General features: G+C 38.7%; 1 protein-coding gene across 1 annotated transcript in view; it reads left to right on the plus strand.

The window, feature by feature from the left end:
* The window catches only part of LOC132107251 (receptor-type tyrosine-protein phosphatase N2-like), a 223,739-nt gene that overhangs the window by 59,972 nt on the left and 141,502 nt on the right, over positions 1–22,265 (plus strand). The window lies entirely within an intron of this gene.

The following is a 22,265-nucleotide window of genomic DNA, read 5'->3' on the forward strand; positions in this document are numbered from 1 at the left end:
AAAACTTTTCTGGTTGGTTGTTAGAGCAGTCATACATCTTTGGTTCATGGTATATAATTGTTTTGGTAAACTCTGGTAAATTTACTCCATAGTTAAAAAAAATAAAAAAAAATATTTAAAGAATAACATGCACTACTGTTCAAATATTTGGGGCCAGTAAGTATATATATATATATTTTCTAAAATCAGTTTTGATTTGGTTAAATGAATACTTTTATTGAGTAAAAATATATCTGTTTCCACAAAAAATATTATACTGTTTTCGACATTGATAATAATAAGAAAAGTTTTCTTGAGCAGCAAATCAGCACTTAAGAATGATTTATGAATGATCATGTGACACTGAAGGTAATGACTTCAAAGCAATAAATTATATAATTATATAAAATTTTAAAGGTGCTATTCAGCAGATAGAATGGGGTAATCTATTATTGGGTATTGATTGTGAGGAAGATAGTGAGATTTTTACAAAAAGATTAGGAAATATTATTACTGATTATACCTGTAAATTTAATCATAGAAAGAAAAAGAATATGGTCCCGTGGATAAATGTAGATATTCTGAATGTGATGAAAGACAGGGATCATGCTTTGAAAACCTCACTTAAAACTAAATTGAGTAGTGATAGATATCGATTTACTATGTTGAGGAACTCTGTGGTAAAGAAATTTAAAAAAGCTAAAGCCGATTTCTTTCTCACTATGATAGAAAAAGCAAGAGGCAATCCTAGAATTATTTGGAATCAGTTAAAAAAAATAACAGGCCAACAAAATAAAGATAAGAAAATTTTAGAACTTAAAGTACAAGGAAAATTAGTAAATAATACAGCTGAAATGGTAGAGATTTTTAATTATCATTTTGTTGATTCCGTGGAAACTATTACTCGTTGTTTTCCGCCTGCGTATACTAATGTCTGTCCAGTTACAACAGTGGAGCCTGTTTTTACAATAAGGTCTGTTAGTGACTCTGATGTTATGAGAACAATTAGATCTCTTAAGTCATCTAGAGCAAAAGATAAATATGGTATGGATGCTATTATGCTCAAAGAATCTAGTTGGGCTCTAATTAAACCTATCAATAAAGTTATTAATCTTTCAATTTCACAGGGAAAATTCCCAAGTGTTTGGAAGTCAGCAATTGTTGTTCCAATATTCAAAAGTGGAGACCCCCTTTCTATTGATAATTATAGGCCAATTAGTATATTACCCACCGTTTCTAAAATTATGGAGAAACTAGTTGCAGAACAGATTAGCAGTTATTTGAGTAGTAGTTCATTTTCAATGCATCCAATGCAGTTCGGTTTTAGAGCAAAATATTCCACGGAAACCGCAAATTGTTTTTTTATAGAAAATATTAAAACTCTATTAGACAAAGGTGGTGTAGTTGGAGCAGTGTTCCTTGATTTAAAGAAAGCCTTTGACACCGTTAATCATAGAATCCTTATGTCTAAGTTAGCTTGTTTTAATTTCTCATCACATACACTTAATTGGATAGAGTCATATCTATCAGATAGATCTCAATGTGTTAGACTACACAATCACCTATCTAATGATTTAGGTATATCAACTGGTGTTCCGCAAGGATCTGTCTTGGGTCCAATGCTTTTTGCTATGTATATAAATGATTTTCATCTTTCATGTCCTGGCACTAATATACAAATGTATGCAGACGATACAGTGATTTATATACATGGTAATAGTCTGACACAAGTTGCAAATGAACTTACGAATTCTATGGTTAATGTGTCGCCATGGCTAAAAGAGAATTGCTTGCAACTAAATGTGTCCAAAACAGTGTGTATGTTTTTCTCTAAGTCTAACAGTATTATTAAAGAGCCGGATGTTTATGTGTCAGGGGTGAGGCTGCAGGTAGTGCCACAATATAAATATCTGGGAATACTGATTGATTCTAAACTTACATTTAAAGCTCACGTAAAAAAGGTTTGCAAGCAGGTTAAGTTTAATCTCTATAATTTTAAGATTACTAGAGATAACATGTCATTAGAAGCAGCTAAGATGTTTATGTACTCTATGGTTCTCTCTCACATGACTTTCTGTTTAACCACTTGGTCTCAGGCGAGTTCAGTGACTTTAAAACCATTGGAGTCCTTATACAAACGTACACTCAAGGTCCTTGATAAGAAATCGGTATATTCTCATCATTGTCCAATACTGGAAAAATATAATTTATTGAGTTGGGAAAACACGATTAAGTATGCAAATGTATGCTTGATGTATAAAATTATTTATGGTTTATCTTCTCCCCCTCTTGGTCAGCTAGTTCGTATTAGAACAACTGATTATCGCTCTACAAGAGGTGCATTAAGACAAGACTGTATCATACCACTTAGACGAAGTAAATTTAGTCAATCTGCTTTTTCTGTTAAAGCTGCAAAAGAATGGAACACTATTCCAACAACTATAAGAGATCTAGACACTTATGCTTTATTTAGGGCTCAATTGAAGAATTGGTTAATCAGTACTCAGATCTGTCATCACTAGAATCTTATATCTGCGTATTAGATATAATATTGCTTAAAATATTATTACATCCTCTTATTGTTTGTATTTTGTTGCATTGTTTTTAATTGATCTTAAATTGTTTAAATAGATTTTTTTATTGTATTGTGTAATTATTAAAATTTCTATTATGTATTCTTAATCATATTTTGTTTAGGTTGACTTGTAACATCTTGTCCAGGGACTACGGATGAAAAATAGCCCTTGGCTAATTCTGGTACATTTACAGGAATGTTTTTATTAATGTACAAAGTCCCTGTCAAACTAAATAAATAAATAAATAAAAATAAATATTTGAAAAATTTAAACATTCATACTATTTTACTGTATTTTTTCTGTATAATACATGCAACCTTGTTGAACATAAGGGACATCTTTAAAAAAAAAAAAAAGGTAAATGGTAAAAGGCTTTTGAACATTAGTTTATGTTAATTAAATACAAATGTCTGTGACTGACATAGTAATCTGTTTGTCTGACTGTTTGTTAGGCCTATAAAGCCTTTGTACTTTGACTTTAAACTTCAAGATAAGGATTTTTCAAACCAGTATGGTAAGTTTTTATTGTAACATCTATGCTATGTTAAAATGTACATTTATTAGTTATTCTGTAGGAATTTATTTTCATTTTATTCAGTTTTAATTTAAATTAACTGAATTTGAATTGCAGTTGTGCATCCTGATTGCTACCTAACATTTACATTAAATTGGAATAGCACAACACAGGCCAATAAAGCATGGTACTGACCATGCCAGTTGATTATGACTTTGCTACATTTGGAATTTTAAAAGTCTTTTGCAGTATTGTTTGAAAATTCAACATTGCAGTCAGGGACTGATCACATTTAATTCATAAACTGGAACAGAATAGACTGTAGTCCTGCTTCCCCTTTTCAGTCACTGTTTTAAAATTTAACACTCAGGATTTCATACTTGATCTTTAATGCACAAAAGAAAGGGCAGAGAATGAAAGGGGAAAAAAGGAATCTGACATTATAAGGTCTGTATTTCTTTGATCCATCATAATTACTTCTAGGGAAAACATATTCATGTGAATTTGTCCCATGCCTATCTGTAATTCTTGACAGATAAGATGAGATCCACAAGGGAAAGATTTCAGAGGAGACTTTGGAAAAAAAAATTGTTTTAATGAGTATGTGCTGAAATGCTGCCACAGTTTGACTTAGTCATTATGAACTTTTTGTTTATTTATTTTTGTTTATATCTCGTGCTAAAAAATTCACTATCGCTCATAGAAATAATGACATGCAGCCAGCACATGAAGTTAATTTATTGACATTTTTTATTTTTTTTTATTTAATTGTCAGTGTTTTGACCTCGGTAGTAAATGCACTTATTTCAGTTCTACGAATAATGCATGAGTGTATTTGTGGCGTGATGTTAAAGTCTTTGGACATGTCGTCCTTCTTGATCCAGTTCTGCTTAACATTGTGTGAGCAAACGTGTTTGTGCATGTTAAAGCTTGTGCATTAAAGCCTTGCCATCTATGGAAATGCGCCCCAATTTCGTCCAATTGCTGTAGTGTGTATTTCGACTTTTATTTGTGTACGTGTGTCTACATGAGTGTGTACATCTCCAGTCTCTCCTCCCTTTGAGAGTCTCTTGTAGCATGTTGAGAGAGTTAATGGCTGAGCTCATCAGGCTCGTCAGACCCAAATGTCAGACAAAATGTTAAGTCAACATGATCAGCCGCTCTCACACGGCAGATAAATTATGAAAACCCTGGCGCCTGAATACCAATTTATTACTTTATTTAAACAGAGAGAATCTCTCCTCACACTTTATTACTGCTGTATACACACCGCTGATCGCACCTAATCATTTATTCCAGTTTTTGTGCCTTTGACATCACATACACCCCTGAGGTATTTAAGCAACTTCAAAGTATTTTTGTTCAGTGGAAATATGGAAGAGTGTTGAGGATTATGTTTAGGTTGTAACATGCTTTTGTGCATGTAAGGAGCTGTTTTGTAGCTCCACTAAAACCACATGTACTGTTGACCTAGCCATATTAGAGAACATTAGATTAGCATATTAGGCAGGATACTTCCTTTGCACATATAACCCACCAGACACACAAGATAAAGAAGGGTTTCATGGGTGTCTTATCTAGTATTCTATGGTTCTGCCACAAGCATCAGTCTATGACAGTAGCTCCCATGTGTTTTGTCTGTGTTGTTGATGTATGTCATATAAATGTGTCAAATTACATTTAATTCCTGTATTTCCCATTGGGGGTCAATAAAGTGTTTCTTTATAAATGTAATAATGTAAGAAGAAGAAAAAATAAACAACTGAAATACCACAGCAGAGGAGTTTAAGTTAATTGTTATTTAATCATCAGGCATTTGTTCATACATTATTAATATATCAGAATGCACATAACAAGTAAATAATTTATAAGTTTAGTTGCAAATGATTCATTTATGTCTATGCCATAGCAAAGACATATAAGTCAGTCAGTCATTTATCCTAAAGGTTGGCCATCCTCAAAATTCCTTATCCAAATAAAAAAATATTGCAAATGTGAATGCCTTTATTGCTGCATTAAGCGATACTTAACATTTAGTCAGAAAGAAATCTTGCTGGATAACATACATTTATATACAGTTTATGCGCACAGGATCATATGCATACTGATACATTGTATACTAAACAATGTAGAATATATTTCATGAATATAGATATGGAGTATCAATTATTAATATCCTCTTATTACTTTGATGCAATGCACTCTTTCAAAAGTCGTTTTGAAGTGTACTGTATGTCAGAGCAGTGTAACCATGGCTTCACAACCATGCAACCATTAATTTTCTTGATGAAAAGATCATCACTTCCTGCCAAGCTATTTCCAGTGGAGGAGCAGCAGTATAGATGGGTCGACTTGTATCATGTAGGGTCTATGTATATATGGGCAGGGATTTGGTATTCTGATGCAAAGCTGTGCTCAAGTCATTCAAGCTGCTAGCAACACAGAAACTAAATGAAGGTCTTTATGGGGGGTCTGGGGTACATTCATTAGGATTGAGGAATTTGTGTTGTACCCTATTCATCTGGAAAGAAAGCTTTGGAGAAAAGACTGGATATGGTAATCCCTGCTTGGTCTCAAAACAAAAGATGAACCCCCTGCTTTGTCTGTGTGTATGTGTTGTGTGTCCTTCACAATCATTTATCGGGCCATTGATTCATCCATAGTGTTGATGAAATGGCACCATAAACTGCACAGTGTAATCTTACAATGTGTCATCTTTCTCTTCATCTCTCAGTCGCTCTCTCTTTTCTTTCTTCTTTCTAACATGCTTTTTTCATCCTATCTGTCTGTCACATTTCATTTCTGCTTGTCTCCCACTTCTGCTTCTCCTCACCTTTTGCAGTCCCCAAGTTAATTTATGTGGCTTATTTTGTCTTTATACTTTGTCGTGTGTGTTTGTGTGTGCGTTTGCTCTGTCCTCTTTACTATGTAGTGTTAAAGCCCCCCGACCTTTCCTCTTGAGCATGTCATTAAATCTCATCTAAACATCAACATTTATATGATTTATTACAGGTGGACAGAGGTTAAATTACCTTATGTTTTGTGTATGTCACAGTCTTCTGTCTTTCTGTCACTGTCTTCTGTGAGTGTTGTGTTTGTTTTAGTTGCTACACCTGTGTTTCTCCCTTGCTCCCAGACTCATTTACCTTTACTCTGCACACCTGTCTCTCAATCACACACACAGCTGTTGCTCATTGTCATGGACTTTATATTCTTGTCTCACACACCACTCTGTCTGGCTGTATTATATTGTAATGTTAATTGTGAACCGTGTCTCTAGTGCTTGTGTTATTCCGGTTTGTTCCCTGTGATTAGTTTCTGTTTTTGTTTTTGCCGCATTGGCCTTTTTGTTCTCTTTTATTAAAAGTGATAATTTCCCCTGCATTTGGACCCAGACCCTGTTTCTTCCTCTGTGCGTCCTACCGCGCCGTGACAATGTAGTGATCTGTGAATTTATTTCGTTGCATATGATATATTATTTAAATTTAGTTTGAGTAATATTTTTTCCTTACTTAAAGAAGATGCCCTCCTGAGATATAGGAAAGAAGGTTGCTAGTGTTTTTATTATTGAGCTTAATAATTACAATTCATGAAGATTATTATTTAAGAATTCAATTAATTATAATTATATATGTATTTTTTTTTATGGAATATTTTATCCGGATTAATAGTATATTGCTTTTATGAAATTCTTTCTAATTAAAAACATAGAAAAGTGATGCATATAATTTCATAGAATACTTCATATGTGTTTCTTTGACTGGTTATTCGATTTGTCTTTGATTATTAATTAAATAATAACAATAACTAAACTGTCAAAATGCATAGAATATTTGATTTAGTATTTTAAATGAATGGCATCTTTAAAAAAAAATAATAATAATAATTACTTATTTGCATTCAGCCACAGATGTCCCAACAAGATGACTGCAACTTTGCATATTCACAAGCATCATATATACACACACAAATATATTCTGTTCATTTAAGACAATCTGAAAAATGCTCTCAAGAGAACTGCAAGTTACATTTTCAAGAAGGAGCATTCTGCATCATCATTTGTCTTTTGGGTGAGATTTCATTAAAGTCTGTTGTACACTGGTGCATTTTTTATGATGCGCTGATCAGGCGATATTAAACTCATAATGCTGCATATCAATCACAAGAGAAAATGGTCTCATCTAAATTCATATGCTGAAAGGGAACATGTGACAGTGTTGATTTTCCTGTGAAATAGGAAAATACTTTTTTGATAAAACAATGCATTGTGCTTCAGCCTCTTTAAAGTGAAATGTTTGTGGGGGAAGTGTGTGTGTGTGTGTGTGTGCGTGCGTGCACACTGGGAGCCCTCAATACGAACGGCGGAGAAAGACGCGGGAGGGGGGGGGGGGGAGCGGGTGACCGGCTTAATGCAAGAAACGTGAAAGACAGGGTGAACACGACGAAGATTAGGTGGCAAACGAAGTTTGACGGTGACAGGATTAATGATCTTGACAATGCCGAATGGTCCGATAAAGCCAATAAAAATTGGAGAGGTAAATTGAAAGTGGAGAATACTCTCTGACCAGAAACATAGCGAGGGCTCTTGATACGCGATCTATTGGCAGCGAGACACAAGCGTCTTCACAAACGACATAGGGCAGATCTAACCCTCCTCCAGGTTCGCTTGCAATGACTGATAAATGCTAGAACGGACGGGCAGTTAGAATTGGTCTCCTGAGATGAGAATAAAGGAGGTTGATAACCGAGGCAACACTGAAAGGGTGAAAGACCTGAGGCGGAGGATGGGAGAGAGTTATGAGCATACTCGGCCAAGGGAAGCTGTTCGGCCCAGGACATAGGGAAAGGCTAGACTGCGGAGAATGCGGGCGACAATCTGATTGGCTCGTTCGGCCTGACCGTTGGTCTGGGAGTGAAAACCCGAGGAAAGGCTAGCCGTGGCACCAATGAGGCTGCAGAATTCTCTCCAAAACTGCGAGGCGAATTGCGGACCCCTATCGGACACAACGTCGGTGGGCAACCCATGAAACTTGAACACATTATCAACCATAATCTGGACAGTTTCCTTGGCAGAGGGGAGCTTGGCGAGGGGAATGAAGTGAGCCAATTTAGAAAAGCGGTCGACCACGGTCAGGATGACCGTATTACCGGCCGAGGGCAGAAGACCGGTCATAAAATCGAGGGCTATTTGTGACCACAGGCGAGAGGGAACAGGTAGCGTCCGCAGGAGACCAGCAGGTGGGGAATTGTCCGCCTTGGTCTGGGCACAGATAGAACAGGTGGTGATAAAATGACGCGCATCACGGTCTAAGGTCGGCCACCAGAAACGCTGACGAATAAATGCGATAGTACCCCGGATACCAGGATGAGCAGCTAATTTAGAGGAATAAGCCCACTGAAGCACAGCTAAGTGTGTGGGTACCGGGACAAAGAGGCTGCCCCTAGGGCAGTGACAGGGAGTGGTGACGCGAGAGAGGGCGCGTCTAACCTCTCTCTCGATTCCCCAAACCATAGTACCCATCTCCTCCCGGGGTGTGAAAGCGGTTGAGGAATCGAAAAGACGGGAAAATGCGTCCGGCTTACCGTTCTTAGAGCCCGGGTGGTATGAGATGACAAAATCGAAATGCGTAAAAAAAAGAGCCCAACGAGCCTGACGCGAGTTCAATCTTTTGGCGGAATGGATATATTCTAAATTGCGATGGTCTTTCCAAACAATACAGTAGAACCCTCTAACCACTGTCGCCACTCACCCAATGCCAGGCAGATGGCGAGAAGTTCGCGATTACCGACATCATAATTACGTTCTGCGGGGGAGAGACGGTGGGAAAAGTATGCGCAAGGGTGTATCTTGCCATCAGATGCTGAACGCTGGGAAAGAACGGCTCCCACCCCTACCTCGGAGGCGTCAACCTCTCAGTCGATAAACTGTCTCGGGCTATCAGGAGTGAGGAGGATAGGCGCGGAAGTAAAAAGAGTCTTCAGACGGTCAAAAGCCACCTGCGTAGACCCGGACCATCTGAAACTGGACTTAACGGAGGTTAGAGCGGTAAGCGGTGCGGCCGCCTGGCTGAAATTGCATATAAAGCGACGATAGAAATTAGCAAACCCGAGAAAGCGCTGTAGCGAAACGCGAGAGTCAGGGACAGACCAGTCGACCACGGCCTGGACCTTAGCAGGGTCCATACTTATCCCCTCTGCCGAGATAAAAGGAGCCAAGAAACGTTAACGTAAACGTAGGAGGACGCGGCGAACGTGCTGTACATGAATCTGGAGAGAAGGCAAAAAAATAAAAATATCATAGAGATAGACAAAAACGAATAAATTGAGCATATCTCGAAGGACGTCATTGATTAGTGCCTGAAAGACAGCGGGGGGCGTTAACCAATCCGAAGGGAAGAACCCTATACTCGAAGTGTCCGAGGGATGTGTTAAAGGCGGTCTTCCACTCGTCCCCCTCCCGAATGCGCACGAGATGATAAGCGTTGCGAAGGTCGAGTTTGGTAAAGACCCTTATCTCAGGACATCAGAGGCAAGGGGTAATGAGTCTTAACGGTGATGTCATTCAGCCCCCCGATAATCTATGCAGGGATGCAAAGAGCCGTCTTTCTTTTTGACAAAAAAAAAAACCAGCGCCGGCGGGAGACAAGGACGGAACGATGGTGCTGGCTCTGAGAGATTCGGATAAATAATTCTCTAATGCCTCCCGTTCTGGAGCCGAAAGGGAGTAGAGACTACCCCGTGGAGGCATGGTACCCGGGCGGTGGGGCGGAAGAGACCTAGCTCGGGAACGACTGAAAACCCATCGCAAATCGTAATACTCCTCCGGTACTCCCGTCAGATCTCCTGCCTCCTCCTGAAAAACAGAAACAGAAGACAGAGGGGGAACAGCAGAGACTAAACACTCAACATGACATGACAATTTCCAAGACAAAATAGATCCCTTAGCCCAGTCAATGTGAGGATTATGGAGTTCTAGCCAAGGATGGCCCAGCACTACGGGAGTAAAAGGAGACTGAAAAATAAAAAAAGAGATTTTTACCGGAGTAAAAGGAGTAAAAAGAGATTGTTTCTTTGTGGTTACCAGAAATGGTAAGAGTCAATGGAATAGTCTCTTTCTGTACCCTAGGTAGGGAACTGCCATCAAGGGCAAATAGAGGGGTGGAGTCTCTTAGATGTGTGAGAGGAATACCTTGTTGGAGCGCCCACTTGTCATCCACAAAGTTCCCCTCGGCCCCAGAGTCGATCAAGGTAGCACAGAAAGCTGACGACCCAGCCCACTGGAGATGCGCTGGAAGAGTCGTACAGGAACTAGAAGGGATGGCCTTAGTGATGGCGCTCACCAGTAACCCTCCTCCTACTGACGAGTGCTGGCTTTTACCGGACATGAAGACACAAAATGAGTAGCGCTGGCACAGTACATGCAGAGGGGATTCGAAATCCTCCTCTCATGCTCCTTAGGTGAGATCCAAAGACCTCCCAGCTGCATGGGTTCGGGCTCCGAATGGGCGGAGCTGACAAGGAGCGGAGAGAAGAGCATGTCCTCCAGGCGGTGAGCTCGGCACCATTGGTCAAAACGCCTCTCCACCCGAATGGCCAGGTCGATGAGATCGTCGAGCCGGGTGGGGATCTCGCGGACGAGGACCTCGTCCCGAACCTCAGGAGAAAGCCCCTCCAAAAAACGAGCGACCAACGCGGGTTGGTTCCATCCACAGGTGGTGGCAAGGGTCCGGAACTCAATGAAAAATCAGGCACGGAACGCCTCCCCTGCCAAAGTGTGGAAAGCTGTCGGGAAGCCTCCTCACCGTAGGTGGAGCGGTCGAATACCCGAATCATCTCCTCCTTGAAGAGCGCAAAACTGAAGATGCACTCCGTCTCAGTCTCCCAGTTAGCCATTCCCCATTCGCGAGCCCGACCATTGAGGAGAGAGAGAACGTAGGCAATCTTGGCTCTCTCCTTAGCATACGTCACGGGCTGTAGCGAGAACACCACCTCACACTGGGTAAGGAAAGAGCGACATTGTGTTGGCACACCAGAAAAGACCGGAGGATTATTGATCCGTGGCTCCGTCGGAATGGGAAGACCATGAGAGGTGGAAGGCTGGAGGCGCAAACTGTGAACCTGGCAGGAAAGCTCGGACATTTGGGTGGCCAGTGTCTCGATGGCATGTCGGGCAGCGGAGATGTCCTCCTCATGCTTCCCTAGAAGGACACCCTGGTGTTCGACGGCAGTCTGGAACGGGCTGCCACTCGCTGAGTCCATATTCTGGTCAGATTGTTCTGTGATGATATTGGAGAGAGAGAGGACTCAAATGTGAGTGCAATGATAACTGTTCTTTAATGAAACAAAGTCTGGCCACAGGTATTCCAAACAAAAGCAAGGGAGAAATAGACAAACTGAAGATAACCCGTAGACTGGGTAGCATAAACGAACTGAGAAGACCTCTGTGGCAGGGGTGGCCAGCGGACTGGCGAGGCGGAGGTACTTGACACTCACGAAGGAGCAGACGGTCGGTGCTCACAGAGCGGGGAAGCCGAAGCAGCTCTCAGCAGGTAAGGTTCTGTGGGTGCAAATGACGAGCACAGAGTAATTCCAGCAGTGGTAGTGAACTAATAACAAAACCCCGACTCGACAGGATAGGACAAGACTAACGCGAAGACGACAATGGTCGATACTCATTGGTGACATCAAACAATCTGACAACGAGACAGGAAAAAAAAGGGTAGAAGTAGCCAAGATAATGAGACCGGATGAGGAACAGGTGGAGGGTTTTTTCTGTGACATTTTTGGGTCACAGAATGTGTTTTTTAATGAGTTTTTTAAGGCAAGAGTTTTTAACTCGGGCTTTTGTTAATAATGATTTAATTAGAAATTCATTGCCATTTGCACAGGTAGATTACAATACAAGTACATTAACATCTATTTAAAAATTAGCTTTGATATTTTCAAAAATGTGAGCTCCAGGACATCAGCGGTCAACATCGCTGATTAACCCACCGAGAGCAGCCTTATCTCAGCCATATCTTCTGGAATTTGCCACTGGCTTTGATGTCTATATAGTGATTAAACATGAAATATAATTTGTTTTGCGTAAATCTAACAAACAGTCTTTGGTCTCATTAATATATTATTTGTTCCAGTGCAAACTGTTTTGGCTGAGAAACTTGTACGATGGCTGTTGTAGTTGTTTATTAAACATTATTATTCAAGTTATTATTATAACACACTTTATATAAATAATAGTAGTAATTAATAATAGTATTTGTTATTGGGAAACGGTGTGTGTGTGTGTGTTCGTGATGGTGATATTAGTTACATTGTTCCACCATTAGATAGCTGAGGGAGTCAACAGTAAAGACTTTTATATTGGAAGAGACTGAATTCTTTTTGTATTTTTTATTTTTAATAACATTTTGTAATACGCAGCCAACAAATACAGTGAGCAGCGCTGTCATTGGAAATCTCCCTTAACAGATGAAAGGACACTACAACAAAGATATCGCTTTGCTCAGCGGAAATTCAAACTAATGTTTTATTGTGAACTTGAGATTGAGCTGAAGAATGAATTCTGTATCAGATGCAGGTAATCACACTCGCTCAGTCCATCTCTCTCTCTCTCTCTCATAATACGCTACTCCACATAATACAGTGAGCTTTAAATACAGTGATACAATAAGGTTTTAATGAAGCAACTAAACATTCATTCAGTACTAGTTCTAAAGTGATGCTATCAAATTAGTAACAGAGGCTTGATCTCAGCTGTTAAACTGTCAAACTGAGATTTGAATCTCAGTTTGACATATTCTTTATAATTTTTTCCCCTTTTTGTTGGTGTTTGAGAAAGAGAGGGTATGAGGGTGTGTCAATCTAGTATGTGGATAGATTAACACTCTTTGTCTGGCCTTTCATATCTGTGGGGGAGATCTTGGGGGTCTCTAAGGGGTTGACCCCTGTGTTGCTCCCAGGCCGTGAGAACCCTGGATAGGTCAGAATCTGGACAGGTTAGGGCAGATGTAACAAGGATCCCTGCTGGTCATGTCCCACCAGGAAAACAATCAGAGCCATTGTCAAGGCCATCTACACCTGCTACCACAGCAGAAATGTAGTAATAGACAGGGATAGCATTTCAGGTAAACAGATAAAAAGAGAAATCATAGAAAATGTGACAAGTGTGCCAAAAGGAAAAATATACTAAAGGTTAGACAGAGTAAGAGGAATCGTACCCTGAATTGCTACCATGTCATAGGTCATGACCTTCTAGAACAATAATGACTGTGCTCTCACTTTAACATAGGTCAGACAGAGTGACAGTTTGCGACAGCCTCATTTATTCCTCTCTTTATCTTCCTCTCCCTTTCCCCACGGTTCTCTTTGAGGAAGTTAAACCGAGTCTGCATTTGTTTCATAGTCTGGTTACTTCATCTGATTTGTACTCCCTCAGTCTCATGTTGTCTTTATTTTTGCTGACATTTCTTCACATCCGTCCACATATCTGACATCTCTGCCATGTTTACTTCCTCACCCACTCATCCCTTTCTCTCTTGCACTATCTATCTCTCTTTCTCTCTCTGTAATTGCAGTGGTGCGGTGCAGGGGCTGCTCGTCTGCGCTCCAGCTGGGCAGATTAGCATAGATCTCCCACGCAGACACAGTTGACCTTCACTCCACCAAACACTTGTCAAAATGCCAGCCATAATTACCCTGGCCTCTCCAGTTAAGTAATGGCTTACATATACCTGACTCACTCTTTGCCACCAATTGGATGTGAAATATATTTGAATATGTGAATGTGTGTGTGCAGTGAGATTATTGTGTGTGCGTGTGTGTGTGTGTTGAACTATCTTCTCACTGTTCCTTTGAGCGTTTTATGAGGGCTGTATGAATTTCCACCACAAGTGTACAATAATTCACATCACATCACAATCTCATCGGCATTTTACAAACCAATAGCATTTCCTTAAGGATTTCAATTGACCTAGCTATTTATTTAATTGTCAGTGTCACAGATCACTTAATACAGATCATTTGATATTAAGAGTTCATGGTTTGCACAGCGGTGTGGGGTGCAGCAGAAGTGGAAACATGTTGCATTTGTAGCATATTCAAGCATCTTATATCGTTTAGAACACTCTAAAATGAGCAAATATCTGCTATTATATAATAAAATATTTGTTATTTATGTGTTGCTTAAAAAAATGATTGAGTGAGTAGACATCAGTGGAGAAAGCGGTGTTATGTTATCTCATAGCAGCATTTAGCTGGGTCATGCTAACTGGCCATGCTTATACTGTGAATATTGTTAGCTATTTTCAATTTTAGTGTTAGTGTTAGTCCCGTGTTAAAATGTCCTTATTAGTTTTAACATATTTATTCAAACTTATCCTATTTAGTTTTAGTCAAGTTTTAGTTGACTAAAAAGTCTCAACATTTTAGTCTATTTTTAATCCAAGAAAACCTGAAGTACAAATACAGTAATGGTTCTTTACTAGTTTAATCTCAGTGCTTTAATCACTGTCTGAGCTGTAAAAATTTTTTGATCTGTCCCCAACATATACTGGATCTTAAAAATAATTTATAATAATAATAATAATAATAATAATAATAATAATATATAGGGTAGGGTGAAAAACTCTCTCATTTTCTCCTCTAAATTCAAAAACATCCAACATCATTGTTTTACTTTTTTTGTAAAGGGCATTTGACTTTCTTTGCATGTTTGCTTTGTAAACAATGGGTCGGTACTTCAGCCTACGTCACATGTGACCTTTCCAATGTGACTATGTAAAGTGTGAAGTCGAGCTAGTGCAAGACAACCATTTTTGGTGAAAAAGTATTTAATTAATTTCTTTTTTTTTAGAAAATTACTGATCATTTGGCTAGATAAGACCCCTATTGCTCAGCTGGGATTGTTTAGAGCCCTTTGAATCTGCATTAAAACTGCAGTTTGGACTTTTGGACTCGTTGATCACCATTGAAGTCCATTATTGTCAACTAGTCTGAACTTAATTTCCCATTATCCCTCCTGCTTCTCACCTGCTCATTGTCACAAATCAACAAATCACAATCACCAGCTGTCTCTGATTCCACCTGCACTGGTTAAAAGGACTCACCCCCACACACATACACACACAGTTGGTCTAATCTCATCTAAGACCTTACGGATATTCGCCTTGGATTGTTACTCAACGGAAGTCTACATAGCAGTTTTTTGTTTGCACCCCCAAGTCTTCTCTCTCTGATCTCTAGTGTCCAGTTCCTTATCCCCAGTCCTCAGCTCTGTGTCGTGTGCTCTTCCTACAAGAAAGGAAAGGAAAGTGTTTAACTCTTCATCAAGTCCTGTAAACGTGTGTGTTTGTGTGGCTCCTCACCTGTCTGATCTTCCTCCTGATCCATCTACAGTGATCATCTGATCACGTCTTAATTTTGCTGTTGTTTAAATAAAGCTTGTTTGGAAAGTTATCCTTCTCTCTCTGGTCTGTGTGCCCTGTGACAATTATATGAAAATAAAGAAAAGAAAAAAAAACTGGAATGTTTTCCTCAAACCTTAATTTCTTTGCGACTGAAGACCGAAAGACATGAACATCTTGGATGACATGGGTGCAGGGCCGTCACTAGTGGGGTGAAAGGTGGTGACGATTATAGGGGCCCACGGCTGAGGGGGGCCCCCAACGATCTCAACCGCCTGGCTGAGGCCAGCCTAAAAAGATGCTTCGGACAGTTGACGGGCCGGGGCCACTTCTGCACATCGTCACGAAAGCTTGTCTTTTTCACGTGTTTTTAAGCCTTACCGCTTGTCGATTTAAACATTAAAGCATCCAAACACAAGACGCGGAAAAGCTGAACAGAGTAGCTGGTGACTCGCGCGCTGTGTTCGGTGCGCACGAGAGAGATCGAGAGCCGGGTATCAGGGACAGCGACACTGAACCGAGCTCTCTACTGCGAAGTTCTCCTCGAAGTCCCTCATGCACCTGAACGAACAAATACAAATCGCAGTTTGAACAAACAAAAAGATGTGAAAGAGCCCAATTTCATAAAATCACTCACTGCTCTTTACTGAATTACTTTGTAGTTTTAACAGTCAAACCAAAAAATTATTCAGACACCAGATAAATTTTTTTATATATATTACTAGTAGTATACAGGACACTACAATACATTTATGCAAGTGAGTATAGCAAAATTAAGCGAACTGTGACATATTATACCCAAAGAATCTTCATAAAGTGAACTACTAGTGAAATCTCTCTCTCTCTCTCTCTCTCTCTCTCTATATATATATATATATATATATATATAAATATGCAACCTTTTCCCACCACAGTCTGAACAAAATGAAGCATTGCTTGATTATTAGTCAACAAAGTATTGATAGTTGTGTAAATATTGTCATAATAACAGTTGTCTGTAGTTTCCATTACATTACATACATTACAATCCATTACATACATTTCTATCAAAGTTATGAAATTATCAAGACAAATTTGTTCTGACACAGTTTAACTCTAAGTTCTTGTCATATTGTATAACCATTTTACAAGCGATAGCAAATAAACTGTAATAATGTGAGAAATGTTGAAGGTGCCTGAATAAATGTAGGTTTGATTGTATATTTCATTTTTACATTGAAGACTATCCAGTGCTATTTTACATTTAATTATTCGGTTTCTGTACCTTGACACCTACAAACTTGAAAAAAAACTTAAACATTGTGTAAATAGCACAAATAAATAAAAATAAACAAACATACAAATGAAACAATTTCAAACAGGGCCCACTGGTACAACCTTCACCGGGTCCCTGCTGACCCCAGCTACGGCCCTGCATGGGTGTGAGTAAATTATTTGGATGTTTTTATTCTGGAAGTGTATAAACCTTTAAGTATTAATAAATCTCACATGTCTGGTGTTTAAAAATCAACAAGACATGCTAACTAATATAAGTCACCATAATAGATGATCATGCACAAGTAATGACTTTTAATAAATGAACATCGAATTTGTCATCAGTACACTGACCGTCAGGGAGTGTGTACACTTGGTGAGATGTGATCATTTAATGTCACTTCACGTTCTCATTAAGTAGGAACTGGATCACAAGTGTTGTTTGGTGTTGACTAGCTTATGTTCATATTTTTGTAGCTTTTTTATTTGAAAGCACATTACACATTTGTCTTCAGACAAAACCTCTGATGTGTAATGACACCCTCTTTTTAGCCCACTGCCACCTCTGTGAGTTGAGTTAATTCCTGCCCTTCTTAATTTTCCCTCCCTCTCATCTTTCCTTTCTCTAATTCCCTCCTCCCCTGCTTTCTCACACTCCATGCGTCTCTGTTCCCCTCATTCGCCTCCCACTCCTTTCTCTTTCTCATCCTTGACTGCCCTCCTTGGTTGAGCTCACTTAGTTCTGTGATCAAAAATGTCACCTTAAGACTTCACATAAGAAGTCTCTTATGCTCACCAAGGCTGCAATTATTTATTCAAAAATAAATTAAAATTATAATATTGTGAAACATTATTCCAGATGTTAAATATTAAATATTTAAAACAGCTGTTTTCTGTTTTAATATATTATAACATGTAATTTATTCCTGTGATGGCTATGCTGAATTTTCAGCAGTCATTACTCCAGCCTTCAGTGTCATGGTCCTTCAAAATATATTTTTAAATGTTGATTTGATCCTTAAGAAACATTTTCTAACATTTCTATTATCAGTGTTGAAAATGGTTGTGCTGCTTAAATGATAGGTCCAATGCTATTTCATGCATTCTGACTTATTTACACTGTTAAAGAGTTGAATTCTTATGCTAAACATAGCCAAAGTTTTTTTTATATAGTTAAATGTATGACAGAGTACTTCTGTGCCAAATACAAGTTTTGGAAAGTTTTTCTTTAGTATCGACCTTTATAACGTCATGAAAGGTGAAATTCCTTGTATGGGCACTTCTCCAGGAATAGCGCGTGCACACAGCAAACAGAGCGAGAGCCAGAACAGCCCATCAACTTGCTTCATTTGGTCACAGAAGTTGTTGGCAGCGCTGCACAGGACAGCTGCATTTGTTATTATGTTTTTACATTTACATTTAGTCATTTAGCAGATGCTTTTATCCAAAGCAACTTACAAATGCAAACAAAATCAACAAGAGAGCAATGATATACAAGTGCTATAACAAGTCTCAGTTAGCTTAACGCAGTACAAGTAGCAAGGTTTTTTGTTGTTGTAGTTTTAGACTTCACAAACAATAATGTCACCAAAGAAGTGTGTTTTTGGATGTGAGGGAAAGGTAACCTTGTTCAGCTTCCCAAAGAACCCAGCGTTTATAAAACAACGGATGCAGTTTGTTTTTCCAGGGCAGCAATGGAATTGTGCAAGCGCGTTTGTTTGTTCCCGGCATTTTCGGGTTTATAAACAAATTAAATAAATTTGATTCAGTAAAGTTTTTAGTCCCGTTATAATTATGTTGATGTCACAGTTTGCAGAGTATCGCTACGCAGAAGCTGTGCATGCTCGTGGCTCTTTAGCTCCGCCCATGGCACGCCTCCAGAAGCCCAACGGTTTTCGGAGAGGAGCATAATGCTTTATCTATCTTTTATAAATCTGATAAAACTAAAGACTCTTCAGAAATATGAAAGATGCAATACTCTATAGGTACTCAAGATTAACATTAGATTGGCTGAAACTGTGTTATGTCCCCTTTAACATTTTTGTGTAAACCAGGATACATACTTTTTTTTCAGGATTCTTTGAATACAAAGTTCCAAAGAACATTTCTTTGACTTAGAAATCTTTTGTTACAATTTAAAACTATTCGCTATCACTTTTGTTCAATTTAATGAATTGAATAAAAGTATTAAAGTATTTTTCTTATTATTATTATTGACCACAAACTTTTGGACTGTAATGTAAACATGGTTTGGGATCAGCTGAACTGCATTATAGCATTATATTTTACAAATAATCAGTGTCAGTACTTGAGTATTAGATTGAGATTACAATAACATGAAATATAAAAGAAAACCCTTCCATCAGGTTTGTTAACCTATGATTACAGATGAAAACATGAGCCAGTTTATCATTCATTTCCAACCGGATGGTCTTACAGTTTTGGAGATGGTCTTATCATCTCCAGCTGGTTAATTTGAACCTGTCTCTGGCTGAGTTCTCCCTTTCTGGACTATAGCTCTGTGCTATCATATAATCACCCTCGCGGTGGTTTTCAGACATTATGCAAGCCTTTGATTAGGTACCATGCTGTCCTCTGTGTGCTTGGATATGTGTCTAGGCTTTTCTCACAGTAAAAAAAAAGCTTGAGTTTGAATGAGTGTGAAATTTGTGCCATGATTACAGCAATGTCAGGACGTGCTGTACTCTGGGCATACTGTATGGCATCTCGATTAGGGCTTGGGTTTTTTGTGCATGGAGCTATATCCGGCTTTGAAACTGAGAAGTGAATTGAAGGAGAGAAAGATTTGATCAGCTCTGTGATCTATTCTTTGTCATGGCCTTTTCACACCAAATGCAGAATAAATCATTGATCGAAAGTCTGTTTACACCAAGTCTGAAAGTGCAGTTCTTAACCGCATTCTGAACAAAACAGTTATTTTAAATAAGGTACAGTGTTATTTATTTAATGTATTCAATAGTTAACACAACAAAAACACCAGGGCCCCGTTCTTCGTACGTCACTTATTACATCCGAGATCAAATGACACATCCAAGATGATATCATTGTGCTAATCATGATCCGGGTAATTGGGTTCTTCAAACACACCTGTTGTGTATGATTAGTATCGCTGGATTGAGTTATCTGAGATAATTGCGCGTTCATGTGTTGGCTTAAAAGGGGATATGTATCGATACTCGAAACCATGATCAGCAGTGCAGCGATTGGCTGGTGGCAAGACGGCAATGTAATGACGTCATATAATTTAAAACGACACCTGACGAGAAACTTGACAAATTTCTGGACTTTTATAAGGAAACAGCCAAGCAAACAAAACGACATAAATGTTATAATAGATACATTAAACAGATAATAGATACATGTTTTTATTTTTTTTAGAATTTTTTTCATGATTCCCAATTATTTAGATGCGCAATTTATAATAGTTGTGCAGTCTTTACATTTTTATTTCAGTGTAGAAATTATCTATTCATTTCATTTTATATTTGGACATATTTGTTACGTGACAGCATTAATGAAAATTTCTTAAGGGTCAATATCATGTTATCTGCATCTCCTGCGCTCCATCAAGCCACTCTTATAATAGCAGTCATCACTCAAAATAATGCACGACTCTATTATCTGTATAGCATGTGTGTAAGACTCTAATACAATTATGAAGTAATACTTTTATGACAAATAAATATTTCAGCGAGTAAAACTGGCTGTGTCTATAGTAGGCTGTTATGGACTACACAGCATTTTTATATTATTTTTTAATAATTTTTTAAATGATTATTATTTTAAATTATTGTCCCTGGATCAGTACGATACTCTTGTAATAAAGTAGCGGTGGTAGCAGACATATTTTAAGTATCAGTTCTGGTTGAAAAGAAGCGATCTAATCCTGTTTACATGAAATAAACCTGCTCCCGAGCAGGTTTAAGCTTACGGACCTGTTGCTATGACAGCATCTCCGGGATGAGCTTCGAAGAACCAAACGATCCAAGATCACGCCAAATCGTCAACATTCAAATCCAGCTAACTGAGTTAGCAACGTACGAAGAACAGGCCCCAGGTATCAGGTACTTCAGGATAGTCTTCTAATACAAAATAGCGTTAGCACTAATAATATGGGAGACTGTGTAGAACAGGGATAGGCAACTCCGGTCCTGGAGGGCCACTATCCTGCAGAGTTTAGCTTCAGCCCTCATAAAAACTCACCTGCCTGTATCTATCTAGTAATCCCAAAAACACTTGTTAAGGTGTGTTTAATTAGGGTTGGAGCTAAACTCTGTAGGACAGTGGCCCTCCAGGACCGAAGTTGCCTAGCCCTGGTGTAGAAGCATAACCAAAAATTTGTGTGAATAGGAAATAGGAATCTCAGACATACTGTATACAGTATAGCAGTCCTACACAGCTGATTCAAAATGTTCCACCTTCTTGGATCGTGTGTTTAACTCAAGCTCATTGATATCTCTCAAACCGTTGCAGTCCAGACGAGGTGGCAAAGCGGTAAGCGCTTGCTGTGTCAACACAAATTTGTGGAGAGGAACTTCAAAACAGTAGCAGCCAGTTCGACAGCTGGCCTGAGCTCTAGTGTATTGGTGGAGGCTCTGCCCGTAGATGGGGATTAGGAGAATGTGGGCACTGTTTTTGTCTGCTAATTCCCATAGTGAGGTATTTGTGAAAAACAAGCATGAATAATATCAAGTGATCTGGGCTTGATGAACACGAACATTTTGGCAAATGTGAGAGATTAAGGAAAGTGACAAATGAGACAGACTGTCAAAGAGAGAGAGAGAGAGAGAGAGAGAGACTACACACTGATCAACAGAGAATGAGTAGATACAGTATGTTTATTTGATGTACTGTATTTTATTTTCTAGGTAGGATGACGTTTTATTCCCACCAGGAGTAGGATAAGCCGTTTATTTAAAAAATAATAATAATTAATTAATTAAAAAACATTGAATTAAGGATCCCACCATTAGGGAGATATCTGTCATTAGTAATTCAGTCACTCAAAAATTCAGTCACATTGAACAGGTCCTTGTCACCTTGATATTCATAATCTGTTTTTATAAATCAGGGTCTGCAATCGGTGCTACTCGTGCCACCACACAAACAATAAGAATGAAGAAGATTGATTACATTGTGTATTTATTTAATTATTTTGTTTATTTTATAAATATTTAATTCCCTCTGCATTTGCATGACAAACAAACCCTGTGCAGTAATCCTTCTGTATTATCCCACAGTGGATAAACATATTAAACATATTACATTTTTAAAAATTCCATGCACAAAATGTAATGATGGTGAAACTCACTTCATTCAGGGGAGAGTTTCACGGTGAATTATCACCACATGACATATGAAAAATGATTCATTCATGCTATGGTGGGAAACTAAGTCCATCATCCAGCACCACAGACACCACAGTGTGAGTGAATCAAATAAATAAAAATGGCACACAGAAAAGTTATCAACCCCTGCTGTAGACAAACAGATCTCTTTGTTTCATATCAAAACTTG

Source organism: Carassius carassius, chromosome 2 (assembly GCF_963082965.1).
Source record: "Carassius carassius chromosome 2, fCarCar2.1, whole genome shotgun sequence".
Lineage (NCBI taxonomy): Eukaryota > Metazoa > Chordata > Actinopteri > Cypriniformes > Cyprinidae > Carassius > Carassius carassius.